Raw genomic sequence first — 5008 nt, 5'->3', positions numbered from 1 at the left:
ACTACCACTTCCCTATGAGCCCTTCCTTTTCACAGCTGAGCTGCTCTCCCCAGGGCTCCCCCCCACAACCTAGGAGTGCTCTGCGACTTCAGCTGGCCAGAACATCTCACTGAAGGACACACCGGGGCAGGGGGAGTCAGGGTGTCCCTGAGGCAGAGGGACACAGGCCATGCTACAGGTCAGCTTTGGTGATCTCTGGGAACCTGTCAAACATGTGCAAGCTACAGGCATGGGACTAGGAATGGAAGAGCTCTTCTGGTTTCTGCTTCCTCCCTGTTTGTCACTGGTGCATGGCCCAGTCTCTTAACTTCATGGCAAGGCTGCAAGTGAGATGGTGACTTCGACTTAGAGCACTTAGAGCTATAAGGCTCAGACACGTTCTCGTTTGCTCGTGAAAGCTACCCAGCCACATGCTCAAAGAATTTACAGGTAGCTTGGTGCTTCTTTCAGAAAAAAATAAGGAAAAATGTGTTTTTGGGAGAACCACTGTAATTGAGCAGTTGATATAAGAGGAAAAACAATACTTTATTCTGAATGTTTCATTAAGGCACTCATGGGCAATTATGAGCTAAAAGCTGAGGTGTGTTAGCTTTAATAAAGTATTTATAATCCAAGGATTACTATGTTTACATAACCATTGTGCTGTCAGGCTTTGGGGTGGCACCTCCTCTCTGGTGTATGACTGTGGAGAAGTGTGGGGCCAGTGCCACTGTCAGGCACAAATGACATTCCTGGAGATAAGGGCATTTTCAGATGGATAATAAATAGACCCAGCCCTCTCCAGAAATCCTTGAATAGAATATGGTCCAAGTATTGTGAATACTAGGAGAAGCAAATGCATGAAGATATTTTCTTGCTTAGAACAAGAAAAGTAAAGTAATTTATGTACACACACAGAGGATTATATGTATATAAAATGTGCATGTAGAAGACCAGTAGTCAAAGCCTTAATAAGTGTAATGTGAACAATACTGTACCATTGACTATAGCTTTATTGCAGGCTGTATAAAATCATGTTATCTCTGTTTTGGTTTTGGTTTATTGGTTTATTTCAGGTCTGCTTTGTTTCTTTTTTAAAATTTTGTGGCCTTTTTACAGGCAAGACCTCTGACCTCAAGCTGTTTGACCATGCAGGTCTGGAGAAGTAAGCTCTGCTAGATGGGGTATGTGTTTGTCCTTCTCTTCCTTGCTCCAGTTCAAACAAAATTACAGTGAACTGGGTCTGGAAATAAAACTGTGGCATCAATCCCTGTGAAACAGAAGCAAAGTTTCAGGTGACAAGTTCAAGTTTCCTGACCTTTTAGTGGCAGCAATGGCTCTAGGGAAAAGTGACTGCAGCAGGTTCCCATGTACTTTAACATCTTTGTTCCACGTTCTGGTAATTTCCCATCTACCCCAGACTGGTTTGTTGCAGATGCTTGCAATGTGGTTTGACAGATCCACTACACTTGTTAGTGTTCATCCAGGTGTCTTTTGTGACAGTGTTCACAAATGTTGTACTGTGCATTCCAACCAATGATCTATGTAGAATATTTCTGCTGTACTGACTGGACTTAACAGTCAATAATTCTAAATGTGTGAAATTTTCTTAAGGAAAAAAATGTCAAACCCTCTGATGTGTGAATATGTATTCTGGTCTTTGTGTGGTTTTACATTTCACTAACTAAAATAATTTTTAGAGGGGGAAAAGAAGAGGGTGTGGGGACAATCACAAATGTACCTGTGCCCAGAATGAATCTCTGCATTCTTTAAGACTGTGGATTCAGTTGCACATTCTGTTGTATGCATGCATTTTCCACTTCTGCAAGGGGAGGAAATTTCTTATTACATTCCTTGTTCTGCCAACTGTTGTTTGTCTCTACTGCTAATACCAGGAAGGAACTTTCCTGTGGGTGTTTAGGTTTGTCTTGGCTTTTGCAATCAAGGGAGCATTAGAAAGTGGGGCAGAGAAAGAATTTGGCCAGCCAGAGGGCTGCATTGTTCCATGTGTTGCTCACACATGGGGGCTGAGATGCAGGTCTGCAGTGATAAGTGTCAGGGATCTGGGAATTAGTCCATAAATATTTTTCAAAGGACTAGCTCATTTGCTTTGACACATTGCATATTACATATTGCTATGACATTTGCACATTACACTGCAGGCTATGGCCTTCAGCAGCAGGTCCCAAGACCCAGAGACATGAAACTCCTGTGCAAAGGACAGCAGGATGAGGCAGATGTTCCTTACTGCAAAGTTGTGATCCACATTCCATGGCAGCAAAATGCTGCTAGGGCAGCACCTAAAATGCTTTTCTTCCTCTTTCTGTCCACTGCTTGATGTCTACCCTGCTTGCTAAGGACCATGTTTTTGTTCTTTCCCCAACACACACCTAGTTCGTTTATGTCCCACCACCCAGAACATTTCCTGTGGTGTGTGTCACAGCTATACAAACCTTCATGGTGTCTGAATTTCCTCCCAGCTGCTCCCAAAGGCAAAGCAGCAATGGAGATGACCTAAGGAATAAGCATCCCCCTGTAGCCTCCTGCACCAGAGTACCATGGCACAATATGGCCCAGTGGTACAACTTACTTCAGACAAAGAATGGTGCTGCAGACCAGACAGGCTCATTGGTCCCAGCATCAAGCCAGCAGAAATCTTCCACTTTGCCCTGGCATTTCTAGCAAATGCTCTGGCAGATGAGGTGCCAGCCTTGGAAAGCAAAAGCAGGATTCCCCTCTGTGCCTCACGTTAAGTGCACTCTTAGAGCCAGAAGCTGCCCTATTTGCCATGCAGCTGGTGGAGAGGAGATGGAGGCTCCAGTGCCCTAAAGCCCAGCTTCCCAGGTGTGTACCAGAGCTTGGGTGTGCTGGGACCTGGTCAGTTTGTGAGTTAGCCCAAGAAATGCCATCATCTCTTCCTCTCTACAGGTTCTGCATGTATTAGCAGGAAGAGAAGCTTATCCTAAAAGGTGCACTAACCCTAACATTGGGCAGTCTGCTGTTACTGCATGCAGGGAATTTTCATGGAGAAGCGTGAAATGGTGAGTGGGAGTTGGTTGGGTCTTTGGACGGGAGTAGTGGGGGGAGGTCAGAAAGCAGGAGAGGTGGGGCCACTGGACCACCTGTCTAAAAGCCCCTGGGAGTGTTTAACCCTCCTGTTCTCTGCCCCAACCAAATCAATCAAACTCACTGCTTCATTAGCTCTGCCTTTCCTTATGGTGCAAGAGACAGTTTCGGACACCTGCTTGAATTTTAGCATCTGGCCCCAGCCTTTCTGTCCTGGAGGTATTGCCTGGTCTTAGGGCACTTGGAGCAGAGGAGGCTGGTGCCCTGGATTATGAAGCAGACCTCTGCAAGATTGTTCTCATGGGCAGGTGTCAAGTGACCCTGTTGTTGTTCCAAAAGAAAGAGCATTTTTGCATCCACCTTAGGATATGTTGGATATTATCCCAAATATTATCCCCCATGTTGTTATTTATCTCCTGAGCATGTCCTGCATTCTGGAGCTGTTTAGTAACAACATTTTCTCGCTGCCCTGTGCTTCTCATGCAGTTGTTCGTGAATTGTTGATAGATGTTGTTTGTCACTGTTTTGTTCATTGCCTCAGATGAATCAGCATCCCAGTGGGCAGGAATATGAATCATCCCCTCCAAGACCTCCAGATGTAAGCCAATTTTAACTCTCAACAAAGCATATAGGCTGCTGAGTTCCTGATTGCAGGACTGGCTTTTAGGGCAGCCTTAGACTAATGGAAAGCTCAAGGTAATCTCCTCCCCATTGTTCCTGGGTCTCATACATGACTGCTATTTCTGCTTGCACGTCTATGCATTTACTGCAATCCCAGATCAGCAGTCAGTGATGGTTTGCTATTGTTTTAGAGAACACAAGCATTAGAGCTGCAGCCTTCATGGGAAAAAATGGAGGGACAAGGAGGCATGGACCTGAGATGTGGGCAAATATATTTCCTTCAAAATAATGCTAAACATTTCCAAAGGGAGGTGGGAATTCTTGCACACTGTTTTCTCTGCAGTACTCACATGGTCTCTGAGTGCCTTGTGACAATCAATCACAGGAATTATGTTTTGCCACTAGGACTTTTATATGACCATGATGCAAGGGACAACAAGTATCTATGTAAATGAAGATCAAGACAAACACAACAAACTGAATATCCAAACACAACCACAGCCCACAGGAACAAAGAAGCCCAGAAGAAAGTCATCTGTGGTGGAATATTTTTATGAAAACCATCCAGCCTCTTACTGAAAGAAGAACACCAAATTGTAGCTGGGGCCAGAAAAAAGAGACACTACCCTTTTCCTAAATTAATTCATTTTAATAAAGAACCTCTAAATCCCTGCAGTGATCCTGATGGTAGCAAAAGAGCAGCCAGAGAGTTGGTTGCAGTCTTCAGTGCTCAGGTAAAAGTGATCTCCTTGCAACATCCTGCAAAAAGCATGAATGCATTCTTTTCATTTGGCAGAAAGCCCCTAGGCTGTAGGACACCCTTCTTCTCCAGAACTGTGAGCCTTCCTGGCTGGAGGTGTGCTGCGACTGCTCTGGAGCTCCTTGCAGGCAGCAGCAGTGATCACAGTGAATGACAAAGACAGGATCCTTGCCCAGGAGGGAAAGCCCTTCCCACAGGGTGCTGGCCACAGGCTCTGCAGACCTACTCTGCAGTGCAGCAGCAAATGTGGGCACTGCCCCAACCCAAATTAAATAAAGCTCAAATCTTCATAAATAGATTTTTATTTATTGAATCATTAAGGTACACACATGCAGCACTATCCATCTGCAAAGCATGGTCTTGGTGGGATGTGCTGCAGGAGCTGTGTTGGCGCTGTTTGATGCAGCCACTGCACTCAGTGATCCTGTGACAGAGCACCAGTGCAAGAGGCTGCAATGTCACCCAGGGCCTCCTGGGGTGTGGTGAAGTTCCGTGAGCCTTCAGTGGTCTCTGCTTTGTGCGTGTACCTGTGTTTGGACTGCCTTCCTGAAGGCCTGGGAAAGGTGGGCCAATATTCCTGCT

General features: G+C 45.4%; 1 protein-coding gene and 1 long non-coding RNA gene across 3 annotated transcripts in view; one reads left to right on the top strand and one right to left on the bottom strand.

Moving 5' to 3' along the window:
* The first annotated feature begins 6 nt into the window (after nt 1-6).
* Nucleotides 7-4369, top strand: LOC108444657. Of its 2 annotated transcripts, XR_001859286.1 has the most exons (4): nt 7-1163; nt 2908-3020; nt 3587-3643; nt 4072-4369. It is a non-coding gene; the product is annotated as an uncharacterized LOC108444657 (long non-coding RNA). The 2 variants fall into 2 exon arrangements; XR_001859285.1 differs by having other exon boundaries at nt 3587-4369.
* Nucleotides 4370-4712: 343 nt separating this feature from the next.
* Nucleotides 4713-5008, bottom strand: part of LOC103624459 (cytochrome P450 2C9) — a 6100-nt gene continuing 5804 nt past the window's right edge. The window contains exon 10 of the mRNA XM_008643727.2: nt 4713-5008. The gene's annotated coding sequence lies outside the window, so the exon portion shown is untranslated.

This window comes from Corvus brachyrhynchos, unplaced genomic scaffold (genome assembly GCF_000691975.1).
Source record: "Corvus brachyrhynchos isolate BGI_N302 unplaced genomic scaffold, ASM69197v1 scaffold61, whole genome shotgun sequence".
In the NCBI taxonomy this organism is placed as follows: domain Eukaryota; kingdom Metazoa; phylum Chordata; class Aves; order Passeriformes; family Corvidae; genus Corvus; species Corvus brachyrhynchos.
The sequence above is the reverse complement of the archived record's forward strand: the minus strand, read 5'-3'. Positions and strand labels throughout refer to the sequence as shown.